Below are 19662 nucleotides of genomic sequence, written 5' to 3' on the forward strand. Positions count from 1 at the left end.
AAAATTACAGGATGTTGAAATTACTAGTAAGCTATTTTTAACGCTTTCGCAACGTTTCACCTCTAGTCACAGCATCTAGTTGAAACAGGATTACTTTAATGAAAATTATATTCACATGGCTGAAGTTCATACACCCGGCAGAGCGCCGATGCCTTAGATTCGGCGACCTGAGGTGGAAAGACCCTCTGTGTGTCTTTTTATGCCTTTTCATAACGTCTGCGTCCGCTGCAGTAAGAATTAGGGCACTTAACATTATCTAAACCACATTTTTGATTCAGAACATGGGGAAGTAATAAAAGGCAAGATCTATCTCGTTTCCATACACACAGAGATAAACGAAAGAAAATGGCAGATCCTCCAATTACAATAAGTAATAAAAGCCCATGCCAAACAGCCGGTATTCTGAAAGATGTCGAAAACTATTTTAATAATTTAAAGTAATATCGCAACTCTGCGTCATGAAGGACACTATAACAATGCACGGTCTCCCAGCTTTTGCATTAGCCAAATTACGACTTGCCCATCACTCTTTAATTATCTGCCTTGAATTTCATCTGATCTTTCTGTTTTATAAACATGGGTTACAAAGAGAAATTACAGCTCTCCCACTCTCTCTCCCTCTTTAACTTTATGATGCATACTGCAGACATTTGATTAGAATAACCCATTTGGTTCATTTTTTAACATATGAATGGACTTGACGGAAGGGCATTTTACATATTTTTTTTAACTACATGAGAGATGCCTAAGGCTTCAGTTAGTCTGTCCTGTTAGCATACATATATACATTCAGTTCAAATAATCCTATATTCAAAAACTTGAGTTGCAGTATTTTGACAAGATCATATATAAGATCGACTCTGAGTCAGTTTCCTGTATGACCAATGCAGCAGCATTTGTGCAAGAAACCTCAACAGAATGCCTGAGGGTATCCCTCGATTGTATATTAAATCTCTCTCAAAAAATACACAGCTCTTTACAGCATCGAAGCAACTTCTACTGTTTTTGGTGGTGTAAGACTTTAAGTGTCTGTAAGGGACCTTATCTAATTAGAAACCCTGTTTCTATGTCTGCTCAAGGTAGGTGCTGAACTAGGCAGCATGCTGCGTAATCTCTCTTCTCGCAAACTCCCGATAAGGTTTTTGTGATGTTAACAATTGCAGGGATCTAGGTCTGAATATTTTTGAATATCTGCAGGCTTGTAATCAGATGGATGTTAAATTTCAAAATTGAATCACAGGGGTGTCTCCCCTCTCTTTTTACAGCACCACCACCACCCTATCCATGAACATAATAAAATGTAATAAATCAAACCTCGGGTCCAATACTGTGAATGGCTTTTAAAATCATAGATCACAATGGTGTGTGTTTACAAAAAACCTCCCCCCAAAAACACCTTCTATTTTACCTCTTTAATATTATCCTTGATAGGCACCTGTAAATTATCTGTGTAGCAAATATCCATACAAAGAAAGTTTCAATTAAGATAAGGAGATTGTATTGAAACAGTTCTTTGAAGTAATGTAGTTAATAGCCTGTTTGATTTCTGCTTGTGAGAGAGTAATAACGTGGATTCAAGGCTCCATCAATCACAGAGCAGATGTAAGACTTGAGACACCGACACCCAGGGGAATAGAGGCAAACTCCTGCCGTGCAGGGTCCCTGGGCTAATGTAAAGTAAATACTCATAAACAGATTGAATGTTGTAAGAAGACAATCCATTCAGGACAGTTATAATCATGAAAGCAACTGCTTTATTTATCTATAAAAAAAAGCTTGTGGCTGGGACTCACTGCGTAGAAAAGAGGAGTGGGGAGGAAAGCAGTGTATGTTTATTTGACCCACTATTTCTGGGCTTTTATATTGAAACACAGCAGCCTATATATACCCAAACATATATTACTGCTGCTTTGCTAGCCAAAAAATCCAACTCTGTTTTAAGCTATGTGGTTTATTAAAAAGGTAAAAAATGAAAAATCAGCCTCACCCCTCAAGGGGCTGAGGGAGGAGTGGACACATTATTCAGTGTCTATGAATCGTTTCATAAAGGATCAGAAGGATTAAGTTAGTTGCAAAAACCAGCAGTGACATAATTAGGCAGCTTGGACTATAATAAACAGGATCATAAAAAAAAAAAAAAAAAAAAAAAGGAAAAAAAAAAGTACAGTTTGGAGAAAGAAGGCGACCATTTCCAAAATTCAAACCTCTCTGCGCACCTCTGGGCCTCCCCTCCCGCAAATTGCAAAAGACAACTGAAGCATTTTTGACCTTGGCTACAATAATACTTCATGTTTTAGCACTTTAGTCAGCATTTTATCTACTAATTGCTACACACTACCGCATGTGGCTCGAATCTGCCACTGCAGCTTTCTCTCATTGGTGAGCGAATGGCTTGATAAAGACTGGGAATTCAACCTGGCTGTTTCCTTTCTTGCTTCCCCTCGGCTACCCCCCCCCCCTTTTTTTTTTTCTTTCTTCTTCCAGCTAGAAGCCTCTAATTTTTCCAGAAAATACCGCATGGATCAGAACAGGGCCGGTGAATGATTCCCTGCTCTCTTTCCACCGGTTAAACTCGGATCACTTTGGCGATCCCGAGGCACAGGGAGGAGGTGGAGGGGGGCGGGGAGGAACGAGGGGGGCGAGGCGCGGGGAGGGGGGCTCTGGCCTGTCGGTGGGGCCGATGCGAGGTGATTCTGCACGATGGCTCCTTGGCTGGCCCATCGCGCGCTGGAAGTGCGTGGGACTCCGCAATGTCCACCTGGGGACCTCGAGTTAGGGGCTCTCCCCCGTCCTGCTCAGCCAAGAAGTGGGGTTCCAGGAGGGTAGCCCTAGAGTGTGAGGCTGATTCGTGGGCTGAGGAGCTAGCACTTTCTGAGGGTCAGCCAGCGCCTGCCCCCGCCCCCCCCCCCCCCCCCGGGGAGCCTGGCGCCGCGGTGCGCGGGGGGTGGGTGGCGTTATTAACGAGGCGGCCTCCCGCGGAGCAGGCTCGCCAGGTCCTAACGCAACAAGTCGATTGGTTTGAGGGAGGCTAAACCGGGTGATACGGGTCATTGCTTTTCAGGAGACCTCTAGTGGTCAAAGGTTGAGCTACATCTTAAATTGGGGGCTCCTCCTATTTGTCGCGTTCCCTGGACTATCCTGGGGGGTAGGTCTCCAACTAAGGCCCGGGCAGGAAAGACCGGTAGCTTGGGACAGATTTCCCAGTGACTGGAGGCCAGAGCGAGAGAGAAGCAGGGAAGCTGGATAAATAGATCCCTTGGGAGGGGTCATGTGATGCCCTTTATTGGCCCTGGAAGCCCCAAGTTCCTTTGCCCTTAGAGATGGAGGCTTCCTATCTTATCTTGATTTCCCTCCCAAGCCTAAGATTAATCAAGTATTCCCAGGGAAGTTGGATTAAATCTGCCCAGGCCATGTCCAGTTACAATAACAATGCTGAGTCTATTTTTTTCTAATTTGTTTGTAAATTAAAGCCAAGTCTCACTCCCTCACCCCAATCACAAATACACCCAAGAAACTTTTAATTTTAACAATTCATTGCCTTCAAGTGCCCTTGACATTCATGGGTTATTTAGTTTAGGAATAACTAAGCTTCTTTTTTTCCTACTTTTTAAAAAGTGCATGCACTACAGTAGTGTATGTATGACTTTTGACTAAGTTGTGACTTTGTCCTTAAATCCAGAATGCCACACCATTCCATCTCTGGCAGTGAGGTGCTTGGGGAAAGGGTGGTAGTGACCTATACAGGCTCCTTGTTCTTCAGACTCATTCGTGATCCACATAATGATAAAAAATTTGATCAAACTGACCCCTGGCTGGGTATTAAAGGGATTGCTGGGAACAGCTATCTTAATCATTTCAAAAACAGAGGTCCCAGCCATCTGAGGTTATTAAAACATCTTGCCATACCTGATTTTTAGAAATGAAGACAAGAAATGTACAGACATAAAGTCTTGGCTCCACTGGGGGACTCATGTACTGCCTACTAAAAATTTCTCTGTGCAGTTTCAAATGGACATTAATGATGCCTTGTATTTGGTGATTTATATCTTAAATTACTTGACAAGCATTAAGTAACTCATTACTTAGAAGCAGAGTGGGTATGGTAGGTAAATCACTAGACTGAAAGTCAAGGGGACCATTCTTCACTGATTTTCTATGTCTCCTTGTCCATGGCTATAATTATCTGCAGAATTCAAACCCTAATTCTGGCTTTGTTGAAATTTCTCAGATAATTGTGGTAGAGTTATCCAGACTGGTCATCTGTGTAGGGCAGCCCCCCATGCTAGGTCATCAACCAAACCCACGGAAGCGCCAGCAAGTCCCTTGGCTGCTTCCACCTACATTTTGCCAGGCCACAGACTGATAATTTTATGACTTGTTATTACAGGTTGAAATATGTAAATGTAGTAATTCACTAAGGGTGTAAAGAGATCTGAGTACTTCCGAGGAAAAATAATACCAAGAAGAATAGTGAGATTGTTTCTGTTCTCATCTTCAGTTAGCTTTAGCCAAAATGAAATTGGGCAGGCTTTTCACAAAGAAGGTAGGAGACCAGATGAGTCTCACTCAAGACTTACACAATGCCATTCTCAGACTGTGCTCGAACCAGCTCTTACGGACTTATCGGAGCTGATAGTTACATTTTCAGGAATTTTGCAAGTTAGCTGTTAAACACATCTATTATTAAACATTAAATTATATACACTTGCAATTAAATGAATTAAAAACAAAGGTAATACATATTCAAAACTTATAACTTTCTAATTATTTTACCATTATCTATACTTGAGGTTATTTTTACTTTTGGTATTTTTATGGTTGCAATGCAATATAATGGTGTATTACTGTACATCTTTTCCCAGTGCATGTCCACTGGCATTACATTGGTGACTTGAAATCAGCTGTGGTGGGAGTGTTCAGACCATAGAACTCACCAAACGTTACAAATTAGTGCTTGATTTATTGTGTTGTTGATTGCTTAGACCTAAGAAAGTGATGGAGGAAATGTTAATATAGTAGATTGTGGTGGTTAATTTTATGTGTCAACATGATGTGCTGAGGTATTTGGTCAAACATTGTTCTAGACATGTCTGTGAGGATGTTTTTGTATGATATTAACATTTGGATCAGTAGACTGAGTAAAGCAAATTGCTCCCCCCGCTCCAATGTGGGTGGGCCTCATCCAATCAGTTGAAGGACTGAATAGAACAAAAAGTCTGAGTAAGAAGAAACTCCTGCCTGACTAATTGATCTGGGACATGTTTTGTTGTCCCCCTCCTACTCCCCCGCCCAGCCTTTGAAATCAGCTCAAATATTGGCTCTTCATGGATTTCAAGACTGCCAACTTTTGGACTAGAACTTACAACATAGGCTCTCCTGGTTCTCAGGCCTTTGGACTCAGACTGGAAATACACATCAGCTCTGCTAGGTCTCCTGGGAACCAACTACAGATCTTGAGACTTCTTAGCCTTCATACGTCATGGGAGACATCTATCTATATCTGTCTATCTATCATCTATCTATCTATCTATCTATCTATCTATCTATCTATCTATCTATCATCTATCTATCTATCTATCTATCTATCTATCTATCTATCTATCTATATCTATCATCTATCTATCATCTATCTATCAATCATCTATCATCATCATCTATCTTTCTATCAATCATCTATCTATCATCTATCATCTATCTATCTATCTATCTATCTATCTATCTATCATCTATCTATCTATCTATCATCTATCTATCATCTATCATCTATCATCTATCTATCTATCTATCTATCTATCTATCTATCTATCTATCTATCTATCATCTATCATCTATCTAGTTAGCTAGCTAGCTATCATCATCTATCATCTATCTAATCATCTATATCTATCTCCTATTGGTTCTGTTTCTTTGGAGAACCCTAATACACATATTAAACTTAAATTTGTGTCACATTTGTAGTCAATAATATGTGAATAGTACAACAAAACTGAGGAAATATTTGAAAGCTATGTTCTGATTTAGCAAAGAGGTCGCTCATGTCATTGACAAAAGAGGTGAAGTTCTGGGATACATTTTTTTTTTTTTTTACTTTCATCTTACTCCTTAATATAAATGAAAATATCAACCAACATTCAAATTGGGACTACACTCATTTGTTAATTGCAATCATAAGTTAGCTATAGAGTTCATCAAATAGTTAACAAAAGCATTCAATAGGAACAGATTGGCTATATGGGATTTACAGTGAAGAACGGACATTTTAATATTTGTACATTTGTGTGTACTTCCTGCGTATTAGCAAAATGTATAATGAAGTTATACACCACAGATATACACATATATACACATCTATAACTATATAAACAAACAATTACATACTTTTTTGTGGGTGGAGAGCTAGTTAAATATTCAAAAGCACACCTCTCTCGAAAGGTAGCCTGAGCCTGACATACAACCCAAACTTCTCTAGAGCAGGGGTCGCATACTAATACTATATAGCCTACCACCCATTTTTGTACAACCCATGAATTAAGAATATGTTTTACATTTTAAATGGTTGAATATAGTCACTAGAAGAACAATATTTTGTGATACATAAAAATTACATGAAATTCAAATTTCAATGTCCATAGTAAATTTTATTGGATCTCACCCAAGCTCATTCATTTATGTATTGTCTATGGCTAAAATGGCAGAGCTGAGCAGTTGCGATAGAGACCAGATGGCCCTCAAAGCCTAAAATATTTACTATTTTGCCTTTTGTAGTAGAAGTTTGGAGTAGAAGTTGCCTATTCTTGAATATGTAGGTATATTCCTTGGTTGGGAGCAGTAGACACAACCAAAAGACCTTTTGAAGTCTTTTCTTGATATTGGGCCTAGAAATACTTCCTCAGTAAACAGATACAGGAAATGGAATATCCAGAGTTGTGAGGAATTCAGCGCATTGACTTGAGGTCAAGAAGAGAGACGATGTTATCATCAACATAGGAATGGAGCATGAGATTTCCCACTCCTTGGTTAGTGTTCCAACCACTGGATGACAGTGCCTTTGTTCCTTACTGCTTGTCCTAAAGCACTGTATAATTTTGTTGGGTAATGTTAAATATTTATTGAGTTTTCTCGTCCAAGGTGGTTCAGTTACTGTGTGTCTATGTGTGTGATGGGACCCTTCAGGATTAAAGGTGCTATATAATAGAGGATTATTTTATGACTTGTTATTGCAGGTTGAAATATGTAAATGTTATAATTCACTAATGATATCAGTGCATATATCTCGGAAATAAGAATGTATTATCCTTCCATTTAGCTCTTACATCATTTACATCATTTAAAAATATATACACAATCAATTGTTTTTAAATGAGGAAACACAGCAGCAGAAAAAAATTCCTTTAATGCAATACTTCAGCTGAAAGTTTAATGACACAAAAGGCAGGCAATTCAAAGTTACAGTTCCCACAGCAACTGTAACTCTGCTATATAGCACATTTAGGCATAGATTTCACAGCATGTACTGCAATACAAAATACTCCACACTGGGCATGCAAGGGGGCAGAGTTATGGTTGCTATGGGTACCATGACTTTGAATTTCCAGATTTTTTGAGAGTTTAAATTCTCAACCAGAACATCACATTAATAGTTCATTTTTTTTGCATTGAAAATAATAAAGGTTATATCACTGTTTCCATTGTCAAACCTATCTCCAGCTCAGTCCACTGCTTAGTATAAATACCTACCCAAACATATTCACCCTACTTGCTAAAATTAAACACATGACCTCAGCCCAGGGAGTATTTTAGTTTGCAAATTTATATGCGATGACTTTCACTGGATAAACTAAATCTGCTCCCTCCTCCTTTCCAAAAATTACCAATAAATTCAGATTAACCCTTTCAGCCTCTTGCTGTACTTAATCTGTTATTCATGGGCCGAGAGAGTCTGATAATAATATTCATTGTGTGTGAATGTGTGATGTATATATTTATAATTTATACTCTCTCTACTTCCAAAAAGAACTGGAGGCAGCAAACTGCATGTATTCATTTATTCATTTATTCCTTAAACACACCATGAAATTTTATGTTTTTATGTTAGTGGTCTCAGGACCCGTTCCACTTAAAAAAATTTTTGAGGACCTCAAAGAGCTTTTGTTTATGATGGTTTTATATATTAACAATAGGTATACAATATATATATCTTGATATCTACCATATTAGGTATAATTGAAATATTAAAAATAGTTTACAATATTCATTAACTTATTTAAAAATAACAATAAGGAATCCATTATATGTTGACATAACATATTTTTATATAAAACTATATTTTTCAAAACAAAGAAACAGTGAAAAGAGGCATTGTTTTACATTTTTACAAATCTCTTTAATGGAAGACAGCTGAATTCTCATAGCTGCTTCTACATTTAATCTGTTGATATCCTAAGTCATATATATAGCTTCTGGAAAATGCCACTATACTTTTGTGGAAAAAAAAATACAAGGAGAAAAAAGCAGATAGTATCTTAGTATTATTATAGTCATTATTTTTACCTGATGAACCAACTGAAATGCTTTCAGGGATTCCCCCGGATCCCCAGACTACGCTTTGAGAGCCAGAGCTCTATACATTTGTTTATGCTCTGCTTCCAAGCATATGCCTCGTCTTTGTCTGCTGGAAAACTCCTATTTATGCTTCAAGGCACTCAAAAAAATTAATCATTCTCTTAGCTATATTCTCATAGCACTGTATACATATGTCAATCTGAGCATCTATTATGTGTCCTTATGATTGAATATTTAAATGTCTGGGTTTTTTGTTGAGTTGTTATCAGACTATGACTTCCTTAAAGGGGAACCATGTATTATATACATTTTTTCTCATTTTCTAGCATGATACTTGGCATTCCATATGGGATATAAGAATTCAATCCAATAAACAAGCAATACAATGGCTTTAATTCATTGAGTCCATAATGTATGTGAGGGACTAGGTATGAGTTGTCTCAGGTTTAATCCTCATAATAATGCTATGAAGTTAGTACTATTATTATCAATGTTTTTGAATAGGAAACTAAGACTTGGTTAAAGTTGAACAGCCATGGGTCATATACCATACCAAGAAATATGGGGAACAGTAAAAAGCAGAAAACAGTCTTTGCCTTAAAGGCATTTACAACTTAATTTGGGGGACAAGATGTAATGCACAAATGAAAGGCAAATACCAATATAGAAGTTAGCTGAGAGTAGACAAAGACTGTAATTAAAGAAATGCCTACTTAGTAGGAATGGCTACTTACCCAATGAATTATTGTGATTCAAGCTTTGGAAGATATACTTCTCTCAGAAAACCCTTGTTTTAGAATGCAAGCTAGGTAGATGTGTATTTGTTTATAAATTATACACCTACTATTGCACTAATCTCTTACAAATGTACTAATATATCCTAATACACTCAAAGTATAAAGAAATGAAAAGAATGAGATAAAAAGAAATTATAACTTATTTCAGCATGCTGATTAATTATGCACCCCACTTTGGAGTCAGTTAATCTAGACTAGTGTCAGTCAACTACGGCTGCATACTAGGCTCATCTGGGGAATTTTTAAGATATGACCCTGGGTCCCCGCCTCAAGGTCAATTAAGTTAGAATCTCTGAGAGTAGGTACACACGCCATAGGAAAATTTTCCTCCTTTTCTCCCAAGCAGAGAATTCTAATGAGCAACCAGAGATGAAAATCACAGGTCTAGCCCCCAAGGACCATGGTACCATGGAGAAAGATCAGGGAATGCAGCAGCTTGGGAAGACATCACAGAGAAGATGATATTAAAAGTAGCTTTGAAAGTTTTTCTCAGTATTGAAAAGTTTTGTTTGTAAATTTGGATAAGCTGATCCTCTAAATCCCTTCTTGCTTAAGTTAGTACCCATGTTTTTGTTTTTTGAAGCAGTACCCATTTGGAGTGTACCTGGCTTGTCAAGATCTGGAAATGAGGAACCCTGAGCTGTATCCTGTGTCTGGCTGGAATTTGTGCTGACCCCTTGGGCTATTTTTCAATAATAGTAATTACGGGGGTGATTTTCTGTGGTTGTAAAATACTTTGTCTCAGGAAAGTATGTTGTTTGAGTCAATATATAGTCCTGTAAACAGAATCATGAAATGTTTGTTCTGGAAAGCATCTTTTAAAACAGTACTCTTGTTTGACATGAAGAAACAGTGTCTCAGAAATGCTTAAGTGGTGTTGGGTGACTTATTTAAGGCAAAGCTCTGAGAAGAAAAGTTTCGTATATTGGTGTTGGGAGGAAAAGGTGGCTGATTGTCATTAGACAAATGGTTCTCAAATATATGCTATGGAATTCCACCTTCATAAAGTGCCTCAAGCCATCTAGGCCACTATGTCTGGGCCGAATGAAGTAGAGTACTTTTGGCTCCTCTGTCTTTTGCTGATCCATCAACACTGGTTGAGTTTAAACATTTTAACACAAATTACATAGAAGACTTCTAAGCTCCAAAAGTTAGAAAGCTTCTCTGTGAATGGAGAGGTTGAACTAGATGAACTCTGAGGTTCCCTTGACCCTCTATGAAATTCCTTGTACTGTGTTTATTTCTAGTGTCACTCAACATTGAGGACAACATTAGAGCACAAAATTGGGTTCAAAAAATTCCTTTGTGCTAGTATTCTTGTGTAATTCTCATTTTGAATTCCAGGTGCTGGGACCCATAGAATTCTGGAACAAATGCAGTCATACTTCACTGTTCCTGCTACACATCACCTATAACGGCTCATTATACCTGAAAGACATCACAGCCTGGGAGCTGCTAGACCCAAGAGGACAGTGTCATACATAGATCAAGAAAACTTCATGTCCATGACTTGTCAAAGTTGTTTTTTCCATTGGGTTTAAGTAGGTTTCATGAAGTGGAAAACAATGCATGAAATGATTCCTGTTCTTCATACTTTAAAACACATGAAAATATTGGAAAGGTCCAAATGCAGGATCAAGCATGACCCCCGCTGTTCCTTTATGCCTTTGTTTATGCTGGTACTTTGTCTGGATATGCCTCACCTTGCCTCCTTCACCATGTCCACCTAAAGAAGTCCAACACACCAACTGAAAAATGGGCAAACAATAACAGTTTCGCTGTCCTAAATGCTGGCGTGTACTTAACTTTAGGAGGTAAGCACTAGCCGCATTTTAGATGAAGACTGAGGTGCAGAGAGGTTGAGCAACTTGCCAAAGGCCACATAGGTGGAAAGAGACCGAGCCTGGATTCAAACTCAGGTAATCAGTCCAGAGTCTGTGCTTTTAACAACACATTTACCATCTCCTGGACAGTGTCAGGGATGTCACACAGGAACAAATTCAAATGTCTGATGAATGTATTAAACAGTGCTCTTTATCACTTTTGATAAATTTTTTAAAATTTTTATTTTTTAATTATGGTTTAAATTCAATATTATTTTGAATTAGTTTCAGGTGTACAGCATAGTGGTTAGACAATCATATATTTTACAAAGTGGTCCCCCCGATATTTCAAGTACCCACCTGGCACTGTACATAGTTATTACAATATTATTGACTATATTCCCTATGCTATACTTTACATTCCCGGGACTATTTTGTGACTAAATTTTAAATTAAAAATGAGATTAGATCTACGACCTATCAACTTGGAAAAGATTTTAAATTGTAGCCAGTATTGGGTTGGAAGTGAAAGAATGGAATTTGCCCCACTGGGGGGAGTGCCAATTTACACAGTCCTTTTGAAAGACATTTGGCAATATATACTAAGTCCTGTAGATACAGCATACCCCCAGACCCAGAAATTTCACTTCTATGAATTTATACTAGGGGAGATTTTGGACAAGTTTATAAAAAAGAATATAAAAGTTCATACAAGAACAATTGTTTAAAATAACAAAAAGTTGGAAGCAACATAAGTAATTGAAACAGAAGATTGGCTAAATAAATCTTGGTGCAGCCCTAAGAAGGAAAAATATGCACATATTAAGAATGTAATAGAAACATGTTTATTGACTTGGAAAGATATTCAAAAGAAAATATTTTTAACTTAAAACATACAAGTTTATGTCAATAGTAGAATTAAGTCAATTATGTTCCTTTGTGCTTTTTGGTAGTTTCAAAATTTTCTCCAATGTATTATTCATGTTATAGCAGGCACACCTGGGGCTGGGAGAATTCTCTCTCCAGACGACTGCTAGCTTGGCCCCAATTCTATGCTCACCCACCAGTCTTCTGATTACTCATTCAGCTTCCAGGGATGGTGATAATATGCACCCTAAATAATGGCCAACAGCATCCTGTACTGAGAAAAAATGCTGTGAATTAAAACTATTAAGTCAGTGTTCAATTTTTCTAATTAATTATTCATTAAAAAATTAATACATATTCACTTAAAATTTAAAATGGAAGAAATGTAGAATAATAATTGGACATTCCCTTCTCACCTATCCCCATGCCACTCACTGACACATAGTATAGATATACTGGATTAAAAAACAAAACAACTGTTGCATAATATCCTATCACTATTTAACCATTTCTCTGTTGTTGGGATGTTTAGGTAATTTCCAATTTTCTATCATTACAATAGGTTCTGCAATAAACTTGGATATTATTTTTTGTGCATTTTCTGTAAGATAGATACATAGAAGTGGAATTGCCATGACAATGTGAAAATAAAATTTCAATATATCTACATGCTGCTATATTGGCTCATAAAAGGATAGCACCAATTTATATTTCCATGAGAAGCACATGAGAGTTCCTTAAGAGTTTGATCAGTTGGGTTAGGTGATTGGGACAGATTATGTCTGCAGCAATGACATAATTGATTCTCTGGATTGCAAAGTCTTTGGAACTTGATGATGAAAGAGCTGTTCCATTGTAGGGTCTTGTCTAGGTGGTCAGCAGATTGCCCTAAACAACATTGACTTTATGTCTCTTAACTTAAACTTGAGCACCTTATGGGTCTTGAAGTATATTAGATTTCACATTAATTTCCTGTGAACACTCTAATCAATTGCTATTTGTGGGGATCTTGAAAGATACAGTAAATATCACCCTACTTTTTGGCCCAAGGTGTGACTCAAATAAAACTGGGCAAAAGAGTAAGAAAGAAAAAGTCAAAACATCACCTTTGTTATTGCTAAAGTTGATGTTGAAGAATCTTGAGTTATATCTATTGTGCAAGGAAGTTTCTCATTCTTACCTCTGGCAATAAAGAAACAACACCCAGTCTTAGCCAGCCCTGAGTCACTTCAAGTCTCCCCTCCAGGCCAAGGCTTTCAGTGATACATTTGTTAGCTGGTAGAGAAGAATCAGAGGCACATGCTCTCTGGATGAGTGTGCTTGGCAATCCATGACTGGTGTTCTTTCAAAGCTCACTAATTAGATTATATCTCTTTTCCTTCCCAAGGGAAGTATAAGTGAAGAGATAAGGCCATACCAGAAGTATTACATTAATGGTGCTCACTCCATAAGATAGAAACACCAGGACAAAGGGAAGATTCTTGCCCTTTATGACCCTCCTTCCCAGCCCCATTCCAACAGGAAAAGAGTGCTATGATTGATTAGTAATGTCTGCTATGGTGTGGATAGGGAGTTTATGGTACATTTGTCATACGTTTTTAATCCCACAATTATTATGCAATGAATAAGATGTGGTTAGTATAAAACTTAGATATAATTGTGTCTCTAAATTATAAAACGGCCTCATTACATTTCAACTACCCCTATAGACTTTCTGTCTCTAGTCTCTGCATGTTCTGAGTTTCTATTCTATAGCAGGGTGGAGATGTAGTCTGCTCTCAGTAATTTGTAACAGTCTAGGTCTTGATACCTCTTGGTGCTACTCCCAGCACAGAGTTGATATTTTTGTCGTAATGGTTCATAATTCAGGATTCATATATCCAAATCTCCAGCTTCTGCACTGGGGTAACAGAAGCAGAAAAGAAAAACAGTCAGTTTTTGCCAAGTGCCAAGGATAAAATTGGTAGTGGAAAAAATTAGATTTTCAAGCTATTAAGTATTTATTACAAACAATGGAACATTTAAATAAAATAAAGCTGATGCTGTGTTTCTAAATGCTTGGTGTTTTCTGCTTTGTGCTCTTGTGATGATCTTTCTCACAGAAAGAATTTTTAGTTATTTATGTTAATTTTTGTATGCAGATACTTTCCATTTGCTGTACTGAGGAGAGAAGAAAATTTTTATTTGAGTTGAGTGACTTCAGTGTACAAGAGAGGAGCCAGATATGTCAGCAACCAATTAAGCTGAATTTTAAAATGTAGGAGCTTCCTAATAGAAAAATAATAGGTGGGCTGGGATGAAGTTGGGAGACAGGACAGAGGTGGATTGAGGAGGAACACTGGGGATACATAAAGAGATCTTTGATTAACATATTTCCTTATTGACACAACACAATTATTTCTGACCCTTTTCCATAGTCAGCCAATAAGATGGATGTTCCCTGGGGAGGAACTTCAACCTGTAGATAAAGTGGGCTTCTCTCAAGAGACTTGACCACATACCTCCCTCTTCAGGTTAGTGTTTCTCCAACTTTAGACATTAGTGTGTCTCCTTTCTGATTTTTGCCTTATCAATTTGTCACCTGTATGGTTACTCCCCAGTTATTAACTAATTAATTATTTATGTGACTCACTTTAAAAATTTTTTATGACTAAAAGAAAAATCACTTGCTGTAAACAGAACGTAACCATAAAAGTAAGTACAATGGAAATAAAAATGTTAAAAAGTTTTAAAAAATAAAACTCAACAGTAAAAAATAATTATGATAAACCTGAGAGATTTATAAATTTCTACACCTAAAATAACTTTCTTGATGAGAAGTATATATTTACTTATTAATAATAATGAAGGGATATTCAACTCATTGATGCTTACTTCCTTCTAAAATCATGTAATTGTCTTCAGTTTGGGAAACATACTTTTCTAGGAAGCCATGAGGTATGGTAGGAAAAGCTTGGGATTCTAATCAGACCACGATGAGTTAGTTTCAGCTCTTACTGGTCTATCACAGTAAGAGTAGGATGATAATATCTACTTTTCAGGGTTCCTGTGAGGCCAGAAAGCAATCATATTGAGAAGCATTTAGAACATATTTAGGCAATTTCATTTTTCTTCTTTTCTATCACTATGATATTTATAGAATATCTCCAGTACTGGGTGGAGAAAGGCATTAAAAAACCCACAGAATCACAGAATTCGAGAAATGGAAGGGTTTACTTAGAAAAAATAAACTAAATTTATGGACTGTATTCATTTTCCATTCAAAATAAAAATAGCTTTATTGAGTCCTATGGGAAAAATGTACGGTCTTACAACTTATGCTATTTACTTCATTGACTAGAATAATGTCAACGAGAAAATGGTTATAGTTAATAGTCATTCAAATTTAATATCTGGGCATATTTAAGAAGCAGCAACACAGGTAGCATTCTACACCTTTAGCTTTAGATTCGTGGTAAGGCCAATGAGTTGCATGGCATCTCTGGTCCTCATAGTCCCTTGTTTAGCAGGTCACTCTCCTCATTATTGATGAAGAAACTGAGACTCAGAACATCAAATGTACCCATGATCTTAAAAATAAATAAATCATATATAGTGACAACACAGTTTTACCCAATGTAGACCTCATTAAATGCTTACTAATGACCCAATTGTATTTCATACAATTGTAGAATAATATTAGGAAATTCAGAGCTTACGTAGGTCAGGGGTAGGACAGCTAACTTTAAGGAGCGACGTTGATCTGGGGCACTGGGAGAACTAGAGAGATCAAACTATCTGTAAAGGAGACAGTCCCTAACTGACTTTGGACCCAGTATTGCTAGAAGATCTGACTTCTAAAGAGAAAGCAGAAATTTGGATTTCTGGATTTTTATATGAAAATTTCTTTATCTATTGGCAGCTAAACAACTAACCTCCCCTACCTTCTTTCCTATCCTCCAACTCCCACCCTCTGCCACACATACACTAACATAAAACTGAAAACTTATGTGCAGGTCAAATAAAAATGTGTCCATGTTTCCATCCACTCTGAGTGTTGCCATATTGTTGTAACTGATCTGGTCCAACTGCCTTCTCTCTGAGATAAGAAAATGAAGGCCCAGAAAAGAGAAGTAACTTAACCAAGGTCATATTAAAAGTCTCTCTTCTAAAACCTCCCATGAAAAGCTGACAGATGATTCATTTAAAAAAGTATGATGGAATAAAGCTGGAATCTGGTAATTTAGAGAGCAATAGTTCCGGGCACAGCTTTTTGTTTAATTGTCTGCAACCTACATTATCCAAGCTGGTGAACACATGAAGTTAAGAAAGTGGGCCACTGCAATAAAGAGTTGGTAGGGCAGGGTTTGCAAATTAAGTGGAAATATTTGTTGGGGCATGATATTCCCAGAGATGTGTTCCTATTTCAAAATCTTGGACCAGCAGTTAAAGCAATATAGAAGTATGTTTACCCATGGCCTCAGAGAGAAAGTTGAGAGAAATAATGAGTGTCATTTGCAATTCCATAGAAGGAAAACCCAGCCATATTTTGTATTAGTTTTTGAGGATGTACAAATGGATGGATAATTCATTCATTAATGCCACAAATAATGATTGATGTCTTACTTTGAATTAATCATGGTTCAGACACTGGGGATACTGCATGAACAAGAAAGAAGAATTTCTTGACCTAATGTGACTTATATCTGATTGGGTTGAATGAGCAGTTTAGGTAATTCTTAACTGGCTAAATAATGGATTAGCTCTTCCTTTCTTTTTGATCATGCCTACAATAACAAGAAAGTTGAAGGTGGCATTGGGAACAAAAGTTGGCTCTCTTGCTCTTAGGCCAATATTCTATTGCCATGGCAATGATATGCTCTCTGGTGTGAATTATGGCATAGACTTTTATATTTTGAATCAAAGCTCTAAAAATACCAGGAGGCAAAAGATGCTATTAATGGGACAAGGCAGGGGAACTGATATCAATTTACTTCTTTGTTGCCCATGCTTCACTTAAAAAAAATCTGAAACCCAGCACAAGCAGGGCAGGCACCTAAATTAAGCCTGTGGTCAGCTTTGCTGGGGAGAGAAGACACATTTCTGTAAGTGATTCGTCTTCACCCCTGTTGGCTCTGGCAGATTTATAGGGGTTATATTTTCACACACAAATTGTCCTTGAGCAATTTCTCCACTACCTGGAACACTGCTCCTTCCTCCCTGCCCCCTGTCAGATGTGTCCATCTGCTGTCTCCCTCCCAGATTTTTTCTTTAATAACAAAGTAATTGTTGACATTGTAAGAAAAATCCAACTCTTGGTTGAAGTTTACGTTCCAGAGGGTCTCTTGTTGGGGAGAAAATCAGTTGCAGATAGAGTTGCGCATTCCAGATATTGGAGCCAGCTCCCTCGAAAGCCTACATTACTGCGAAAAACTGCACTGCCCTTTGCAGCTGGTTCTTTTTTCTTTCCTAGGAGGGATCAAGAAAGACTAATGCTTCTTGTCCTTTACCCTCCCTCTAAGTGCCAGGACTGCTGCATGGAGCAATGTCAGCAGAGAGTCAAGGGGAAGAACGTAGATGAGCCTAATAGACCCTGAGCTAAACTTCCACACCCACTTCCCATTTGCGGGGTGATTTTGTGATCTTACATACATCAACTTAAACTTATCAGTTGTCTGGCAAAAAGAGGAACTTGGAAGTCATCATGAGTATTAAACCTCCTGTGGCATCCACAGATAATGACACCCAGCCAGGCTGAATGGACTTAATAAAAATTTGATCAAGGGTGGCTATTGTCTTCTAGGAACATGCCGGTTGATGGTGTGAAGACTGACACTTTTAGCATATTTCATAGCAGTAAAGTCCCTACAAAGTTGGCCTATCCTTGATCAAATCTTTTTTTTTTTTTTAAATACATCTTTGTTGATTTCAGAGAGAGGAAAAGAGAGGGAGAGAGATAGAAACATCAATGATGAGAGAATCATTGATCAGCCACCTCCTGCATGCTCCAGACCGGGAATTGCACCCAGATCGCCAGGATCCTAGGTCGACGCTCAACCACTGAGCCACTCCCGGCTGTGCCTTGATCAAATCTTAAAGGTTATCTTAATGAAGAGAGAGAATAGAGAAATGGTTAGGAGAAGGGGCTTTAGGATCAGACTTTCTAGCTTTAGGACACTGACCAAGAGCCTGGCTTTCCTGTTGGTAAAAAAAACCAAAATCACCTCTACAATACATCATGGGGTTGTCATGTTGTCATAAAGGTTAAATGAGATGCTATGTGTGTGAAAACATTTAAACAGTGGCCTGACATCAATGAACACTCAAATAAATAAGAGGTAATTTTTATTCCTGGTATAATGTTTAAATTATAAAATATTTTTGGCAAATATGATTTTAATTAAGAAAACTCAGTTAACAAAAGCTTAGTGAACTAGCCCTTATGGGAATTGCCATAACAAAGAAGTAAGATTATTTCAGAATTGCTGTATCACTTATTTACAGGAAGAGGTTCTCTGAAAATACTTTTTAAAGTTCTCCACAAAATGCTTTGAAGATTAACTGAAGAGTAGGGTCACTACTTGCCTCAAAGCCTTGTTTACACATAAAGTCGTTATTTCATAATTGGGGCAAAGGTACATTTTACTCAAGCTCCCTCCAAGGAGTGATATATTCTGAATTTGCAAAGTCTGGATTCCTGAGACTTTACTACTATCCAAAACCTTAATTTCAAAGAGATCCTGCCTATTTTAAACCTGAAATATTGTAGTCTTATGTCCAGTATGGTTGACCTGCAATATGCCTTGTTGATGACATGATTTTGAACCTAGTCTTCAGTAAAATAGTGATAAAGATAATAATGATAATACCTCCTGCATTTGTGAAAATGATTTCATTTGTGCATCACAACAATCCTGTGTGACAGAAAAAAAACCCATATTATTTCCTATATTTTATAGTTGATAAAATTGAGATTAGAGAGTAAGTCACTTGCAGCATGAGACTTCAGTGGTTTAAAAACATTTATGTAGCTGTTTAGTAGCAAAACTCTTTCAGAAACTGAAATGCTTTCTGAAAAAAATGAACCAGAGAACAGCCAACCAGGCCTTGCTCTCTTACCCTGTCCTGACATTCAATGATCCAAAATCTGAGGTGGGATGTAACCTTCTTTGACAATGACCATGGTAGCACTGGCAGGTGACCATGAGAGAGTAAAGCCCTTTGGTTCCAGATTTCTACATGGCCTTGAAATATAGTGAGGATTAGAGACATGAGATCTGCCTGCCTAATGCTGATGACGCTGCCTTGGTGAGTTGAACACTAACCCTGAAGGTGATTTGGCATGAGGCTGCAGACAGATGGGCCCTGTTCCCTGCTTGCCATTGGCTGAAATTCTGTTTCTTGCCTACTTAATGTACCTGGGGAGTGGTGGAATATGTAAATGAGGAATAGACCTAGTGTTGATGCTGGGGAATGAAACCTGTATTTCTAAGTTGAAGAAATAGCAAAATGCTATAGAATGATTTCTAGAGCTATACAATTTGGTTCCACATCATTCCACAGTGGCCGTGGACAGGTTACCGAACTCCTTTCTATCTCAGTTTTTTCATCTACAAAATAAAACCTACTTGCTG

Source organism: Miniopterus schreibersii (genome assembly GCF_964146895.1).
Source record: "Miniopterus schreibersii genome assembly, chromosome: 14".
NCBI lineage: Eukaryota > Metazoa > Chordata > Mammalia > Chiroptera > Miniopteridae > Miniopterus > Miniopterus schreibersii.